Source organism: Suncus etruscus, chromosome 2, assembly GCF_024139225.1.
Source record: "Suncus etruscus isolate mSunEtr1 chromosome 2, mSunEtr1.pri.cur, whole genome shotgun sequence".
Lineage (NCBI taxonomy): Eukaryota > Metazoa > Chordata > Mammalia > Eulipotyphla > Soricidae > Suncus > Suncus etruscus.
The window spans coordinates 99,517,289-99,535,894 of NC_064849.1; the positions used below are offsets into that span (position 1 = coordinate 99,517,289).

The 18,606-nt window shown below is 46.0% G+C and overlaps 1 non-coding gene across 1 annotated transcript; it reads right to left on the bottom strand.

The window, feature by feature from the left end:
- Positions 1–8,478: 8,478 nt before the first annotated feature.
- Positions 8,479–8,642, bottom strand: LOC126002221 (U1 spliceosomal RNA). The gene has a single exon (XR_007492984.1). It is a non-coding gene; the product is annotated as a U1 spliceosomal RNA (small nuclear RNA).
- Positions 8,643–18,606: the final 9,964 nt, after the last annotated feature.

Sequence of the window (18,606 nt, forward strand, 5' to 3'; positions counted from 1 at the left end):
GAGCGCAGAGCCAGGAATAACCCCTGAATGTTGCCAGGTGTGGCCCAAAAAATATCTCAAAACTACAGAATTAATTTAAAAATTAACAATACTAAGGGGCTGGAGCGGTGGTGTGGAGAGGTAAGACGCGTATGCTGCATCTTCTAAGGTGGACCACAGATCAATCCCCCAGCGTCCCATATGGTCCCCCAAGCCAGTAGCAATCTCTGAGTGCATAGCCAGGAGTAACCCCTGAGTGTCATCGGGTGTGGCCAAAAAAAAAAAAACCCCAAAATTAACAATACTATTTTCTTTTATCTATGTATCTTTCTATGTATAGTAAACCATATTTGACTATTCATTTATTTATTACTTTATTTAAGCACCACAGTTACAAAATTGCTCATGATTGAGTATCTGTCATCGAATGTACACCACCCAGGGCCAGAGAGATAGCATGGAGGCAAGGCGTTTGCCTTGCATGCAAGCCGGTGGTTCAAATCCCAGCATCCCATATGGTCCCCCGAGCCTGCCAGGAGCGATTTCTGAGTGTAGAGCCAGGAGTAACCCCTGACCGCTGCCAGGTGTGACCCAAAAACCAAAAAAAAAAAAAAAAAGAATGTACATCACCCTTCACCAATGCCCCAGTTTCCCTCCCATATTTGATTATTCTTAATTCGTGTTGCTCATTGAGGAAGCTAACTAATTTTTCTTCTTTTCCTAAGGATGAGACTGAGGGAGCGGGAGACAGTGGAGGTCACAGAATAAATCAGAAAAAGATGACAAATACAACTGTGTTGCTAAGAAACTGTTTGGGGTCCACATAGGTGATTCAAGATTTAAGGTACTTGTCTCGATTCTAATCCTTGGCATCCTGAGTACCAGCGGTAGTAATCTATGAGCACAGTCCTCAGGGTCAGTCCTAAGCACTGCCAGTGGGACAAAATTTGTTCTAATTTTCTCTTTGGATTCCACAATTCTACCCTCCATGAAAGTTCATAATGTCACAGGGACCAGAATTCCCCAGGGAGGTTGGTCCCCAGCTTGGGGACCCCAGCTTGAACATGCATCTTCCTTGCTTCTCACTCTCTTTGCTTACTTGCCTGATCTGTCAATCCCATTTCTTCTTACCTTGTCTCCCCTCTCATTTTACTAAGAAAGTTTCATTCAATTAAAAAAAAAATACCTTCCTTGCTTGGGGACGGAGAGATAGTACAGAGGTAAGGCGTTTGCCTTGCATGCAGAAAGACGGTGGTTCGAATCCCAGTATCCCATATGGTCCCCTGAGCCTGTCAGGAGCAATTTCTGAGCGTAGAGCCAGGAGTAACCCCTGAGCATTGCTGGGTGTGACTGAAATATATATCTTGCTTGCTTAAATAAAAAAAATGGAGGGGCGGAGACCAGAGCAATACTACAGCAGGTAAGGCATTTGTATTGCATGTGGGTGACCAGGTTCAATCCCTTGCATCCTGTGAGGTGCCCTGAGCTCTCCGGGAGTGATTCCTGAGTTCAGAGCCAGAAGTAAATCCTGAGCACCATTAGGTGTGGCCCAAAACCTTTTCAAATAAAAATCACATGGGAGGCTGCCAACTGAGCCTCCAGGAGCTCTGGTGCTGGTTGGGCTGACATAGCATGATTTCCTGTAAGTTTATTGGTGGACCTAGTCAGGGAATCAACCAATAGGGGCCTCAGTTCTCAGCTCTCCATCTTTACTTAGGGAATCTTCCTTTTAGGCTTTTACTAGTCTCTTACTCAATCTTATAGCCTAATTGACAACTCTACCTTGGTTCCTTCATTTTCTGACCCATTTCCTGAAGGCCTTCCTAACCCTTGACATTATAGCAGTTCTATTAATTTGTTTCTTTTCCTCAACTCAGGAAGTTGGTTGATTTGCTTACAAATAAAAATATCTCCCTGGGACCTGAGTAATAGCACAGCAGGTGGGGCATTTGCCTTGCACATAGCCCACCCGGGTTTGATTCCCAGCATCACATATGGTCCCCTGAGCCTGCCAGGAGTGATTCCTGAGTGCAGTGCCAGTAGTAATCCCTGCATGCCACTGAGTGTAACCAAAAAACAAACAAACAAAAATCCCTTTGTAGTCATTCCTTTAGTGGGTACTCTTATAATATGAGCAACTTTTTCATGTTATTATACTTTAATGGGTAAACCACCCCCAGCAATGGTTAAGGATTACTCTTAGTTCTGTGTTTGCAAGTCTCACTGGTGCTCAGAGGACCAAATGTTGTGAGGTAAGACCTGGAATAGGTCCCACGCAAGGCACAGCTTAACCCTAGTACTATCTCTCCAACCTTACACTTGAATTTTAGAACTACAAATATTCACATGTTCATTCTGATAATGAAGCTGTAGTGTTTGATTCTTTAAACTCCAATGCTGTGGCCAGAGGTTATGTAATTGCAATTGGTCAACAAGGTGGGTTGTGACTCAACCTGTAGACAAAGCAAATAAAGGCAGCAGTATTCAGACTAGCTCTAAAAGCAAATATAAAAAGTTACTACCTTAGGCCATGATAGTACAATAGACAAGGCACTTACTTGCCTTACATCCAGCTAACCTGGGTTTGATCCTCAGCATCCCATATCCTCCTTTAAACTTGACAAGAGTGATCCTTGAATGCAGAGCCAGGAGTAGCCCTGGGCTCTACAAGGTATGTCCCAAAAACAAAACAAAGTGGCTGCCTTTCAACCATGTTTCAAACTATCAAGGCCAATAAAAACCCTCAACAACCCCAAACCTGAGCCCCATCTTTTGTTGCTGCTACAGCAAAGCCTCTAGGAGCCCTGGCTGTGCCAGGAATTGAATCACTGGACAGGTTCTTTCTATTCTCAGTGCAAGGTCTGTTTTGGCCTCTTAAGTCCCAGGGTTTTGGGGACTTAGGATGCCCATATAGTCCAGTTCTTTATTCCCTAAACAGAGCCAATTGTAAAATGGACAACAAACAAAATGCTGTGTCTGGTTTTTGCTGATAAGCACTGGCTTAACTATGGACTCAGGCCTTTGGCTACAAGCCCACAGTGGCAGCCTTATAGTTAGATACAGAGGGTGAAGGAAACCAGGCTTCCTGCTTCAATCACACCCATGCCTAGAAACTAGCCTGATTCACACACAAAATGCACCTTTCCTGCAGTTGCAAGAAAAGAAAAAAGGGAAGCACTTGGCTGATGATGTCAGCCAAGCTTTCTGTCTCCCTCCCAAATCCATAAATTCTAGATGTTCTGAGGAGAGTGAGTTAGAGCTGGTCAAGGGTGTTACCTCCAATTGGTTTCCTCTCACTTGAAATATGAGACTAGAGAAGAAAATTGGAGGTGCTCCAATATATGGGTTTATCTAATAAGTTTATCTTTGCCCCAACATGTGAGTTTATCTAACAATAGAGTTTGTGAGGGTTTGTTTTTTTGTTTTGTTTTGTTTTTTGGTCATACCTGGCAGTGCTCAGGAGTTACTCCTGGCTCTGTGCTCAGAAATCGCCCCTGGCAGGCTTGGGACCATATGGGATGCCTGGATTCGAATCACTGTCCTTCTGCATGCAAGACAAACGCCCTACCTCCATGCTATCTATTCGGCCCCCTAACAATAGAGTTTATCTGACAATTACCTACTTAGAACTTTTAAGTTGGGTTTCTGGGATGGGGTGGGGAGGTGGAGGATAGCTGGGAGGGTAGAGAGAAGGTGACATACTCAGTTGCATTCAGAGCTGTGCTCAGGGATCATTCCTGACACTGCTCAAGGGAGGACGTGCATAGCCAGGGACTGACCCTGGACCAGCTGTGGCAAGGCCAGCATCTTCACCCCTGGATATTCCTTGGGTCCTTAAACTGTTTCTAGCTTCTCCCACAATGGTCCTGCCTAAGGAAGAACCTTTTATGTTTCATCTGTGCATGTGCAAATAAGCTAACTAGAATGCATCTATCTCAAAGTCGAATATGCATTTGAAATGTTAGTTAGCACTACAGTTCGCTTTCCAAAACAGCCACGTGTGAATCTGGGCCAGGAAATAGGTTTCCCTGCAATCCAATCAACACTGGTAAACAAAATCGTCTTTGTCTTTTTCATCAATATGATAGGTGAAGACGATGTCAGTCTTGCTTTACTGTATATGATTCTGATTCTGCAGAGACTGAGAATCCTTTTCAATTTTGTCTTTGGGCCACATCTACAGGTGCTCAGTGATTACTCCTGGCTCTACACTCAGGGATCACTCCTGGCTTTGCTCAGGGGGGCCATATGGGATGCTGGAGAGGAGCTCAAATCAACCACATGCAAGACAAGTAAGTAAAATGCCTTCACTTGCTGTTTCATTTTGAGGTCACAGCAGAAGTACTCAGGGGTCACTCCTGGCTCCCTGCTCAGGGATCACCGCTGGCGGTGCTCAGAGGTCTGTACCAGGGATTCAACCTGGCTCAGCTACATGCAAAGCAAGCGCTCTCCCCACTGTCCTATCTTCCCAGCCCAGCCCCATTGCCGGTCATTTTCCAAGCCTGAGAAAGACCCAAGCAGTCTCTTATTCTTCTTGGACCTGGTTTCAACACAGGCACATGAGGTCTGTATGTTTCCAACTGCTCCCAGATGTAGCTCAAATTCTCAGCCTCGTTGCTTTTGGCCAGAGACACAAGCAACCGGTCCTGGCATCTGAGCTTGCTTAGGGGTTTAGCCTGAGCGTAGAAAATCAAGGAAGCTCAGGTTTTAGCCTGGGGACAAGATCCTGGTATCAAAGGAGCAATGACAAAGGAGCAGCTATCAGCTCGGTCCCTTCCCATGGAGTCTGCCCTCTGCTCCTCCAGATGTCGCCATGGAAACTCTCTGGCCGCCTCTAGACAGCCCCGCTGGGCCCCCAGGAGTGGGGGGGGGTGTTACCCGTTCCTCTGCTCTGCCCAGAAGCTGGAGACACAGCTTTAGCCATGTGACACCTCCGAGGGTCTCCATGGTTACATCTTTATGCCCGGGTGCACATCTTTGGATTTTGATAGAGATTATTCTCCAAAGTTTAGATAACATGGCAACAATAGATAATATTTTAAAATTAGTCAGAGAGCAACAAAACATTTATAAGTTGTTGTTGTTGTTGTTGTTTATGGATTTTGAGGGCAGGGTAGGGGGCACTTCCCTCAATGCTCAGGGGTTACTCCTGGTTCTTGCTTCATGGATCACTCTCCCGGGGGGATCATATGGGATGTGGGGGTTGAACTTGGGTCGATGGCGCTGGTGCGTGCAAGGCAAATATCCTTCTGGCTGTGCTATCTCTCCAGCTCAAGTCTATGGTTTACGTAACAGTTCCTCAAGCCACCACCAAAGTGCCACAGAGCCTTCACCAATGCCTCTGTCACACCCAGTCCACCTCATCAGCATCTGCCCACCCACTGCCCCTTGGTGTTCTCAGGTCTGTAATCCAGGGCCAAAGTTTTGATATTTGTTTATATTGCATTATGAGGACCACTGGAAATAATCTAGTTTCTATTCACCTTCACATGCAAAGCTTTCTACCCCAGCCCTCTTTATACCCATTTTGTCCACTAACCCCCAACCCTTTCCTTCTGATAACGCCCATTCATTCTGTGGCAAGAATCTGGGGATTATTTTTGTTCGTTCATTGTTTCTTTATCTCCCACATATAAATGAAAGTTTGCCACATTGGTCTGTCCCCATCTGTATTGCTATTTTGTGTAATCCCCTCAAGGCCATTGAGGTGCCAAAAAATGACAAGATTGCATTTCATTTTTTCCCATATGGCTCCACTGTTCTTAATACAAAAATGCCATCTCAGTGCTGGAGCAATAGCACAGTGGGGAGGGCATTTGCCTCACATGCTGCCTTCTGACTCTGGTTCATTCCCTGGCATTTCTTATGGTCCCCCAAGCACTGCCAGCAAGTAATTCCTGACTGTAGAGCAAGGAGTAACCCCTAAGCACCACTGAGTGTGCGCCCCCCCCCCCAAAAAAAAACTGCCATCTCTTTCTTCTTATCTATCCATCCATCTCTTTTTTTTGTTTTGTTTTTGTTTTTGGGCCACACCCAGCGGTGCTCAGGGATTACTCCTGGATGTCTACTCAGAAATAGCTCCTGGCAGGCACGGGGGACCATATGGGACACCGGGATTCGAGCCAACCACCTTTGGTCCTGGATCGGCTGCTTGCAAGGCAAACGCCGCTGTGCTATCTCTCTGGGCCCCATCCATCTCTTTTTGTTTGTTTTGTTTTTGTTTTGGGGCCACACCCAACAGGGTTCAAGGGTTACTCCTGGCTCTGTGCTCAGAAATTGCTCCTGGCAGGGTCAAGGGACCATATGGGACCATATGGGGATCTAACCCAGGACTGTTCTAGGTTGGCTACGTGTAAGGCAAATGCCCTACCACTGTGCTATCACTGTGGCCCCTGTCCATCTCTACTTTATCCATTGATGTTAGGCTTGAAGGTGCTATTTTGTTTGTCAAGGAAATATTGAGTATCACATGAGCAGAGGGATTTTCAAGTATTTAGAGAGCTTTGGTTGTTTTGACAGGGTACCATCCTAAGGTTCTTTCTCTCCCTCTTCCTCCTCTCTTTATCTCTCTCCCTCTCCCTCCTCTCCCTCTCCTCTCCCTCTTCTCTCTCTCTTCTCCTTCTCCCTTCCCCTCTTCTCCCTCTCTCCCCCTCTTCTCCCTCCTCTTCTCTCCCTCTCCCTCCCCTCCTCTCCCTCTCCTTCCCCCCTGCTCCCTCTCCCTCCTCTCTCCTCTCCCTCTCCCCACCCCCACCCCATCTCCCTTCTCCTCTCCCTCCTCTCCCTCTCCCCCCTCCCTCTCCTTCTCCCTCCTCCCCCTCTCCCTCTTCCAAACAAACTGAAACAGAATTCTTACCGTGATCCCGAATGGATCTATGGATCCAGTCTGCTTCTTTGTACATCCCCAGAATCCCCAGAATTTGCCCACCCTACCTGGAACTCCCCCTCTCTTCGGTCGTAGGCAGAGCACATCTCCCCCCTAGAGGCAACTGCTGGGAAACACTTTTTTCCCTGAATTCAATTCTCAGAGGCCATCAAGGTGAGCCTTGGAGCTTCCTCCTGGTTTGACTCCTCAGTTCTCTTCTCCTGGGCATCAGTTTCCTTTGAGACCTTCCTCGGGGCTGCACTCAGCCCCTCTCTCCTCAACAAGATCTGCAGTGCTCATGGGGCCAAGCACGAATGCTCTTTTTGGGTGAGTCACTTTTCTTTTAGAATGCCTCTGGGAAGAGTAAGATCAAATGTGTGTTTTCTAACTGAAGGTGTTTGACTGGAGCTGGGAAAATAGCTCCATCGGAAAGGCACCTGCCTCACACGTTTCAGACCTTGAGTTAGATTCCCAGCACTGCATGATCTCCTGGGCCTGCCACTATGTGGTCCGATTAAAATTAAAACAAAGGGACCAAGAAATAGTACAAGGAGTAAGGCATTTGGCCTTGCACACAGCCTACCCTTGTTAGATTCTGGCATCACTTAAGGTCCATGAGCATCCCCTGGGGACATTCCTGAGCACAGAGCCAGAAATAGCCCCAAAGCATCACCAGCTGTGGCCTCAAACCCAATCAACAGCAAAGACCTTGAGAGTAGGTTACAAGCCTAGAGTAGCTGACAGTCCCAGAATATCAGGCTCCCAACTCTTGAGAAACAAAATCTTCAGAGGCCTGAGTGATAGTACAGAGGATAGGAGTTTGTTTGCACACAGCCCAGTTTACCTAGGTTTAATTCTGGCATTCCATATGAGTCCCAGAGTCTGTCATGAGTAATTCCTGAGCACAGAGTCAGAGGTAACCCCTAAGCACTGCCAGGTCTGTCCCTAAATCAAAAACAAAATAAAAAATTTACTTGAGGGGGCCTGAGTGATAACAGAGCAGATAGAATGCCTGCTTTGCATGCGGCCAACCTGGTTTTGATCCCCAACATCTCATGTGGTCCACTGAGCTCACCAGGAGTGATTCCTGAGTGCAGAGACAAGAGTAATCCCTGAGCACTGGCAGGTGTGTCCCAAAGACTTAAAAATAAAATTTACATGAATGTAGCAAAAGGGCAAATTCACAGGAGCTCCCTCACTAATATCTATGTGCTGAGATTCTTTTTTTTGGTTTTTGGGCCACACCCATTTGACGCTCAGGGGTTACTCCTGGCTAAGTGCTCAGAAATTACCCCTGGCTTGGGGGGACCACATGGGACGCCGGGGGATCGAACCTCGGTCCTTCCTTGGCTAGCGCTTGCAAGGCAGACACCCTATCTCTAGCGCCACCTTCCCGGCCCCAGCTGAGATTCTTTATATTTGCTTATTTTGGCTTTTTGTTTGTTTTGGAACCACACCTAATGACACTCCGGTTATTCCTGTCTCTGAGCTCAAAAGTTACTTCTGAGGGGCTAGAGAGATAGCACAGTGGCATTTGCCTTGCAAGCAGCCGATCCAGGACCTAAGGTGGTTGGTTCAAATCCCGATATCCCATATGGTCCCCCATGCTTGCCAGGAGCTATTTTTTTTTCTTTTCTAAGGGGAGAGCACGAACGCAGTCCCCCACTACCACAAATTATGCAGTCGAGTTTCCCACATTTGGGGGAATCGCAGGGGTCAGCACATCTGGAGTGCAATGGATAAGCCTTACCCTGGGAAAACCACCTTCGTGATCATGGTATCTCCCCTGCCAGGTAAGTATGCCAGGAGCTATTTCTGAGCAGATAGCCAGGAGTAACCCCTGAGCACTGCTGGGTGTGACCCAAAAAAAATAAAGAAAGGAAGAATGAAAAGAAAAGAAAAGAAAAGTTACTTCTGGCAGGCTTAGGGGGCATCTGGGATGCCAGGTCAACTGCATGCAAGGCAAACACACTCTCCATTGTGCGAATGCTCTGGACCCTGAGATTCTAAGTTGATTGAAGTGCTGGCGTGAAGATTAACAGATAGAAACCCCCTTTAAATGAGGCAAGGGTGTCGAAGGACATGCACACACGTGCAAGCATGAGCATGCTGAGGATATGCTGAAACACAGTCATGTGCCTTGCCAGGCATCCCACACTGCAAGTGCCTTTAATTGTTGCCAGGCTGGAGCCAATAGGAGGCTTTTCTGCTCACACCTTTTCTTTTCCTCCCCTTTCTCCTCATCTTCTTCCTCATTCTCTTCCTCCTCTTTCTCCTCCTCCTCCTCCTTCACCTATTCCTCCTCCTCTGGGTCACACCCAGTAGTGCTCAAGGACTACTCCTGGCTCTGTTCTCCAGAGTCTCTTCCAGATCATTGAATAGCATTGCTATTCCAGAGATTTAACTAGGATGTAACATGCAGAGCCTTTATAAGGACCAAGATTCTCCCCATAAGTTCGTGATAAAGAACTCTAGACTAAGACAAGCCAAAACCTTAGTAAAGTGTAATTTTTCTTTTTTTTAAACTTTTTTTTTTTTTGGTTATTTGGGCCACACCCATTTGATGCTCAGGGGTTACTCCTGGCTAAGCGCTCAGAAATTGCCCCTGGCTTGGGGGGACCATATGTAAGCGCTCAGAAATTGCCCCTGGCTTGGGGGGATCATATGGGATGCTGGGGGATCGAACTGTGGTCCTTCCTTGGCTAGCGCTTGCAAGGCAGACACCTTACTTCTAGCGCCACCTCGCCGGCCCCAAATGAACTTTTTCACTCCTGGCTGAAGGCGAAGAGTTAACTTAGAAATAAAACTAAAAAAAAAAAAAAGAAAAAAGAAAAAGAAAACTAAAAACTAACAATTATCATGACAATCTTAATCAGTGAGAAAAGTAGAATTCCTGTCTCAAATACAGGCAAGGGTTGGGGGGGGCATTGGTGGTGGGAATGTTGCAACGGTGAAGGGGGCTGTTCTGTTTATGACTGAAACCCAACCACAATCATGCTTGTAATCATGATGCTTAAATAAAGATTTTATATATTAAAATAAATCATGGGAGCTGCTTTCATATAATGCTTTGTTCCTTAAAGGAGGGAAATGAAACTTGCATAGAAACTCAGACATGCAGCCCAAACAAAGACTAAGCACTAGTCAGTTTTGGAATCTTGGGTTAATCCTGTTGGAAAGAAATAAAGTTATCCTCAATCCTCTTCGAGTTCCTGGCTGGATCTAAAAATTAGACAGATAATGATTAGCAGGTCAAAATTATATACTCTTATTAATTATTTATTAATTATGCTTTATGTTACTTGAGAGCTTTGTAAAAATTGAATACCTGAAGAAACAGACCAGTGTGCTTTTGTGAAGAAGTAGATTCTGGTTTTGTTTTGTAACTTTTTGTGTGTGAGATTATTTTATTTTATTTATTTATTTATTTTGGTTTTTGAGTCACACCCAGCAGAGCTCAGGGGTTACTCCTGGCTCTATGCTCTCCTGGCAGACTTGGGGGACCATATGGGATGCCGGGATTCAAACCACCATCCTTCTGCATGCAAGGCAAATGCCTTACCTCCATGCTATCTCTCCAGCTCAAGATTATTTTTAATTTAAATGAGTTATTTGAGTGAATCAATATGAGATAAACAGTTACAAAGTTGTTCATACAATTACAATGCCCGACATCCTTCACCAGTGCGCATTTCCTGGCACCAATGTCCCAGTTTTCCTCCCTTCCTCCCTCCCCTTGCCTGCTACTAGGGCTGACATTTTTCTTTACCCTCCCATTCTCTCTCTCTCTTTGTTTCTGATATTAATGTGAAACTAATGCACCAACTACCACCAAAGTGTTATTGGTCCCTGAAACCAAAAATAATTCTCGGGGCCAGAGAGATAGCATGGAGTAGCCTTGCATGCAGAAGGACAGTGTTTCGAATCCCGGCATCCTGTATGGTCCCTGAGTCTGCCAGGAGGAATTTCTGAGCATAAAGCCAGGAGTAACCTCTGAGTGCTGCTGGGTGTGACTCAAAAGCCAAAAAAAAGAAAAAAAAGAAAAACACTGGGACCAGATAGTACAGCAGATAAGGCACTTATGTCCCAAGTCTGTAACCCAAGTTAATCATTGGCACTGTATATGATCCCAAGTTCCACTAGTAGTGGTCCCTGAGCACAAAGTTAGAGTAAGCCCTGAGCACCAGTATATGTGGCCCAAAAGGAAAACAAAGGAAAGAAAGCTGTAAAAGGATAAATTTTTGAGGGAGGAGCCAGTGAGAGGGGAGCTAAAGACAGTACAGCAGATAGTAATTTTTGCCTTGCCTAAGGTTTGATCCCCAGCATCCCATATTGTCCCCCAAACTACCAGGAATGATCCCTTAGAGCAGAACCAGAATATCTTCTGAGCACCATCTTATGTGACCCCAAAACCAAAAAAACAAAAAACAAAAAAAAACAACGGCTTGAGATTCAGTGTGTCTCGGAGTCCACAAACTGTAGGCATTCTGGAAAATGTAGCTATTGCATTGAATGCAATGCCATACCCATGTCTTTGGGGGGCCACACCCTGTGGCGATGTTACTTCTGGCTCTGCACTCAGAATCGCTCCTAGGGGGCAGAGAGATGGCGTGGAGGTATGGTGTTTGCCTTGCATGCAGGATGGTGGTTCAAATCCCGGCATTTCATATAGTCCCCCAAGCCTGCCAGGAGTGACTTCTGAGCATAGAGCCAGAAGTAACCCCTGAGCGCTGCCGGGTGTGACTCAAAAAACAAACAAAAAAAATTACTCCTAACAGGCTTGGGGAACCATATGGGATGCCGGGGATCGAACCCAGTTCTGTCCTGGGTAGGCCACGTGCAAAGCAAATGCCCTACCTGCTGTGCTATTACTCCAGACCCACATCCATGTCTTGAGGGCAGAGACTACATGGCTTCTTGGGAACCCACCCAGTTCTGCATTAACACTGAGATCTGTTTTTGTCTGTCTCTGTAACAGGGTGAGTCCTGCTGGGATTTCATTGCTGACCTGATTTCTGAATGCAGCCCAAGTAGGCAGAGCTGCTGCCAGAAAGCAAGACACATTTGACAGCAAACTTGGTCCCATGTGAGGGTTACCCTCACCTCTACTGCTGGAGTGCCTACTATATTGTGTGGTGTGCAAAGTGACATAGTCTTACTCATTGAAAATTTCACTATTTTTTATTAGTCATCTCATTTGTGTTTGTTGTTTATTTGGGGGCTCATCTATTTTGAAAATTAAAAAAAGGTCTGGGCTGCAGGTAGAGCGTTTGCTTTGCACATAGCCAATCCGAGTTCGAGTTCCAGCCCCACACCTGCCAGGAGCAATTTCTGATCTGGAGATGTGATTCAGTATCAGAGCACTTGCCTTGCATGTATGAAGCTTAGATTTATTCCAGAAACTGAAAAAAAAAACTTTAATAAAGAATAGGGGGAGGGCCTGGAGAGATAGCTCAGCAGCAGGACATTTGTCTTGCACGCAACCAATTCAGGAAGGACCTGAGTTCAATTTCCAACATCCCATATGGTCCCCCCAGCCTGCCAGGAGCAATTTCTGAGCGCAGAGCCCAGAGTAACCCCTGAGCACCGCTGCTATTGGGTGTGGCCCAAAAACAAAAACAAAAGAATAGGGGCCAGAGTGATAGATAGCACAGTGAGGAGGGCATTTGCCTTGCACGCAGCCAAGTCAAGTTTGATCTCCAGCATCCCAGATCGTCCTCTGAGCACCACCAGGAATGAAAAACCAGGAGTAAACCCTGAGCACTTCCAGGAGTGGCCCAAAAACTAAAAAATGAAAAAGAATAATAAAGGCTAAAGAGATAATACTAAGTACCAAGGTCAATGCATTTTACTTGCACCCAGCCAGTCCCAGTTTGGTCCCTGGCACTGTACAGTCTCTTGAACACTGCCAAGAGTGACTCCCAACACTGAAGCAAACAAACAAATAGACCCAGAGAGATAGAACAGTGGGTAGGGTGCTTGGATTGCATGGGGTAATACTGGTTAAATCTGAATATGATGATTGATGGCAAGCCTGCCAGGAGTGATCCCTGAGTGCAGAGCAGGAGTAAGACCTAAGCACATCTGGGAGTGGTCAATAACATTTGAATGACTATTTTGTTATTGTTTTGAGGTCATACCCGTAGGTGCTCAGGGGTTACTCCTGGCTCTGCACTCAGGAATTACGCCTGGCATGCTGGTTCAGGAGACCATAGGGCAGGGGTGGGGAACAGGATTTTGACCCTCACTCAAAATGGCAAAATGCAATATGTGTTTAATATATTATTGTTAAAATTGTATGTTTTTATGTGAGTGTTTGTTTTGGCAGGTCACTGCGTGGTGTGGCTCTCTGACTCACAGTTTAAAATATTGGCTCTTTGTGTCGAACTTGTTCGCCACCCCTGCCTTAGGGGATGCCAAAGATGGAGACCATATGTGATGCCAAGGATGGTTCCCAGGTTGGCGGCATGCAAGGCAACTACCCTCCCCGCTGTGCTCTGGCCCCTTAAATGTAAAAAAAAAAAATTTTTTTTTTTGGTTTTTGGGTCATAACCGGCATCGCTCAGGGGTTACTCCTGGCTCTACACTCAGAAATTGCTCCTGGCAGGCTTGGGGGGGGGGGGCATATGGCAGATGCAGGGATTCAAAACACCATCCTTCTGCATGCAAGGCATACTGCATGCAACTCCCTACCTCCATGCTATCTCTCCAGCCCCTTATTTATTTTTTTCTAAAACTTTATTGATTGATTTCTGGACCACACCCAGTGGTACTCAGGGGTTACTCCTAGCTCTGCACTCAGAAATCGCCCCTGCCGGCGAGGTGGCGCTAGAGGTAAGGTGTCTTCTGCCTTGCAAGCGCTAGCCAAGGAAAGATCGCCACCACGGTTCGATCTCCCTGGCATCCCATATGGTCCCCAGAAGCCAGGGGAAATTTCTGAGCGCTTAGCCAGGAGTAACCCCTGAGCATCAAATGGGTGTGGCCTGAAAAACCAAAAAGAAAGAAAGAAAGGAAGGAAAAGGAAGAAAGGAAGGAAAAGGAAGGATGGAAGGAAGGAAGGAAGGAAGGAAGGAAGGAAGGAAGGAAGGAAGGAAGGAAGGAAGGAAGGAAGGAAGGAAGGAAGGAAGGAAGGAAGGAAGGAAGGAAGGAAGGAAGGAAGGAAGGAAGGAAGGAAGAAATCGCCCCTGGCAGGCTGGAAACCAACCATATGGGATGCCAGTCCCTCCCTGGTCAGCCACATGCAAGGTAAATGTCCTACCGCTATGCTATCTCTCCAACCCCTTAAATAAATTTTAAAATAAAGCATAAGCAACACATAAGTGGGGCCGGAGAGATAGCACAGCGGTGTTTGCCTTGCAAGCAGCCGATGCAGGACCTAAGGTGGTTGGTTCGAATCCCGGTGTCCCCTATGGTGCCTGCCAGGAGCTATTTCTGAGCAGATAACCAGGAGCAACCCCTGAGCACAGCCGGGCGTGGCCCAAAAACCAAAAAAAAAAAAAAAAAAGCAACACACAAGTATTACTTCGGTAAGTCCTCTTTATCAGGTCATATGCTTCATCTACGTTCGCATATTTCTCCTAAAAGTCTAAATTTCTTTTCAACTTCCCCCCACTTCCCTCCCCTTTGTAGTTGTGTCTATTTCTCGCTCCTGTGGTCGGGGTGCCTGCGCCCTGCCTTCCGGGTGGGGGCGCTCTCTCCTTTCGTAGCGACGCTCGCGCGCGTTCTGGCTGCGGTATGGTCAGCAGGGGTCGCTGTGGCGCTCATCCTTGAGAACGTGCAAGTCACACGTTCGGCTGCTGTTGGTCGTGCTCGCTGAGGGTTGTGATGTTGGCAAGGCCAGGGTCGTGGGTAACAGAGCTCAGTACAGAGCTCAGAACATCTGGGCAACATCTGGGCAACAAACTCAGTTTGATTTTTTTTCAGTTGTATTTTTTGTTTGTTTCTTTAAATAATAAATAATATATTTATTTAAGCACCATGATTACAAACATGTTTGTAGTTGGGTTTCAGTGCAACCTTCCCACCACCAATGCCCCCCTTTCCCTCCTGTATTTTTAAATAGGTTTCAAATATGTTTACACTTCATTGCTGCGTTTTTCTAAACCTCTTTTCATAATATATACCCTCCACCCCTTTTGTTTTTCTTTTAAGAAACCATCCCTGATTTATGTGTTGTAGAAGCCAGGTTGTTTGCATTCTCTTCTTTCTTTCTTTTGGGGCAGGAAGAAGGTTTGGGCCACACCTGGCCACGCTCAAAGGTTATTCCTAGCTCTGTACTCAGAAATCGCTCCTGGCAGGCTGGGGAAACCATATGGGATGCTAAGGATGGAAATCAGGTTGGTTACGTGCAAGGCAAAAGCCCTACTGCTGTGCTATCGCTGTGGCCCCTGCATTCTTTGCTTTCTAAGAGACTTGGGTCTCACTGCAGTATTAAATCTATGAAGCATGTTCCTTTGACCTCTGTGTTTTTCATCACTGGTAGTTGGAAGCAGATCAATTTTCTATTATACTTTGGGGGAAAATACATGCACAAAAATAAAGAATAGGTAAAAAGCATCATTTACTCAGCATTTTTTTTTTTTTGGTTTTTCGGGCCACACCTGTTAGATGCTCAGGGGTTACTCCTGGCTACGCGCTCAGAAATTGCCCCTGGCTTGGGGGGACCATATGGGACACCGGGGGATCGAACCGTGGTCCTTTCCTTGGCTAGCGCTTGTAAGGCAGACACCTTACCTCTAGCGCCACCTCGCCGGCCCCTTACTCAGCATTTCATCACTTTTCACCCTCTATTTCGTAGCAACAGGTTCTTTCTCCCCTCCCCCATTCTCCCTGAGCCCAGTCCCAGTGGGAGTAAATGATGCAGCTAATGAACAGTGACTTAGAGACACAGCTTCTGCTTGTTTTGTTTTGGCCACAGAACTAACTCCTCGATTAGTGCTCGTAAGTCTCTCATAATAGTAGTTAGGGGAGGATCAAATCAGGCCACCTGTATGTAAAGCATATGCTCCAACCCAGTAAGCTACCTATCTCCAGCCTCTAACTCAACTTTTCAAATAAAGTCAAACTGGGGTCCTAGAGCTATAGAGTATAGTGTGTAAGGAGCTTGCCTGTCACATGGCCAACCAGGCCTCAATCACCGGGTCCCCATATGGTTCCCTGAGCACCTCCAGGAGTGATTTCTGAGTGCAGAGCCAGAAATGACCTCTGAGCAGCATTGGGTATGACTCAAAAACCAAAATAAAAAAATAATAAAAAATGTTAAAATAATAAAATGAATCCAAACAACAATGGGAGAACTGATCCATTCGATTGAGCTGGGGGCAGAAAGGGAGGGGCAATGTGATCCCGGGGAAGGAAGGTGGCAACTCTGGTGATGCGTGTGATGTTGGCATTATGAGAAACCATCATTAGTCATCTGTGTGCTATCTACCACAGGCTCTCAATTAAAATAACTCAAAGTAAAATAAAGTCAAGGCCCGGAACGTGAGTTCATGGAAACATGCACATGCTTGACATGTGAACGACATGAGTCCCATCTCATCACTGCATGTTCCCTTGAGCACCTCTGTTAGTGACCCTCAAGCACTATGGGGTGACCCCCATTTTATGTGTTAACTTGGCAGAGCTATGAGATGTCCAGACATTTGGTCAAATCTTATTCTGAATGTGTCTGTGAAGGTATTTGGGGATGAGATTAATCTTGGAACCAGTAGACCGTGTAAGGATATTGTCCAATTGATTGAAACCTGAAAAGAAAAAAAAAAAGGAGAAAAGTGCTTGCCAGACTGCTTAAACTGAGACATTGATTTTTTTTTTTTTTTAATCAGCCTTTGGATTCAAAGTGAAACATTTGAGAGTCTTCTGAGTCTCCAGCCTGAAGGTTTTTGGAATGAAAGTTATTTCCCTGATCCCAGCCTGAGTCTTTGGACTGCATGAAATTTATACATCAGGGGCCGGGAAGGTGGCGCTAGAGATAAGGTGTCTGCTTTGTAAGCGCTACCAAGGAACGGACCGCGGTTCGATCCCCCGGCGTCCCATATGGTCCCCCCAAGCCAGGGGCGATTTCTGAGCACATAGCCAGGAGTAACCCCTGAGCGTCAAATGGGTGTGGACCAAAAACCAAAAAAAAAAAGAAAAGAAAAGAAATTTATACATCAGTTCTCCTGGACTCTAAATTGCTAACTGCAATCTTAGGGCACTCGCCTTCCATATTTGCATAAATTCCTTATAAATAACCTTTGTTTATGTGCATGTGTGTGTGTGTGTGTGTGTGTAGTTTATTTTTTCTCCAGAGAACTCAAATACTGAAGGCTAAGTAAAGAGGATGGAATTTCAGTTAAGTCTTGAAGAATTGGTGGCATTTAAATGATTCAAGTCAAGAAGAAAGAGCATGGCAGGAAAACAAAATAGAAGAATCTGAAATATGAAAAATATTAAAAATGACATGAAACTGGAGCAATAGCACTACAGGTAGAATGTTTGCCTTGCTTGTGGTCAACCTGGGTTCGATCCCCAGCATTCCATATGGTCCCCCAAGTCTGCAAAGAGTAATTTCTGAGAGTAGAGCCAGGAGTAACCTTTGAGCGCCACCGGTTGTGGCCCAACCAACAGAAACTCCTTGAAGTCAGGCTCAGTGGAAAAATTGGACAAACTGCAGTTGATTGCAGAGGTTGTTGAGTAACAGTAGGAGTTTGAGGAGGCCAGATTGAGAATTAGGTAAACAGTACTTTAAGCAAACAGAAATCATTATCTGCTCTTAGCAGGGACAACACTGAACAAAGTTTGTATTTGCAAAACAGTTCATAGGGCAGGATTTGGTGGACTGGCTGCATGGTGGAATTCTGAGGAATCTCAAGGTTCTTATTAGCAACCTGGTGCCAGAAGTCCCACATGAATATTTAAGAACCACCTTTGGGAACTCTCAAAAATGAAAGTGCAAAGTAATAAAATCTGTATTGAACCGAACCTCACTATGCTCACATGTCTGTCTCTGGCACATTCTATGACCATCCTGCCTTTTGGGGGAGGATGCAGTTATTTCTGGGCCACAACAGCAATGCTCAGGGATTCCTCCTGACTCTGCACTCAGGAATTACCCACAGCAGGCTCAGGGCACCTTATGGGATGGAAACTCAGCGACATGCCAGGCAAACACCCTACCCACTGTACTGTTGTTCCAAGCTGCCCTCTTCCTCTTTGTCTTCGATGCTCATTCATGAGTTGCTTCAGGCTTTGTGTTTTTCTTCAGGGTTGCCCATGTTGGCTTGAAATTGGCTTCAAGGCCTCTATTTATCTACCTGGCTTGAAAGAGAGAAGATGTAGGGGTGCAGAGTTTAAATTTCTCTGAGATCATAATATCAGCATTTATTTGCTTTATTTGAGGGCCACGCCTGGCATTGCTCAGGGCCTGCTCCTAGCTCTGTGCTCAAGAATTCTGTGGTGCTAGGGGACCATAATTAGTGCTACGAATTGAACCTGGATCAGAAACAAGCAAGGCAAACACTCAACCCCTGTGCTATCTTCTCCAGGTCACATAATATTAATATTTAAGTGATACCTGGTGCTACCTTTTTTAGGAAGGTATCTCATCAGCAGTACTCAGGGACCATATGATGCCAGGGATCAGACCCAGGCCTCCTGTATCTAAAGTGTGTGCTCCTGCCCACTGAACATCATTTCTCTAGTCACTGAGCCAGCATCTCTCCAGCCCACTGAACCAACTCTCCAGTCTAGCTTTGCCTTCTTCAATAGGTTTGCTCTGAGGC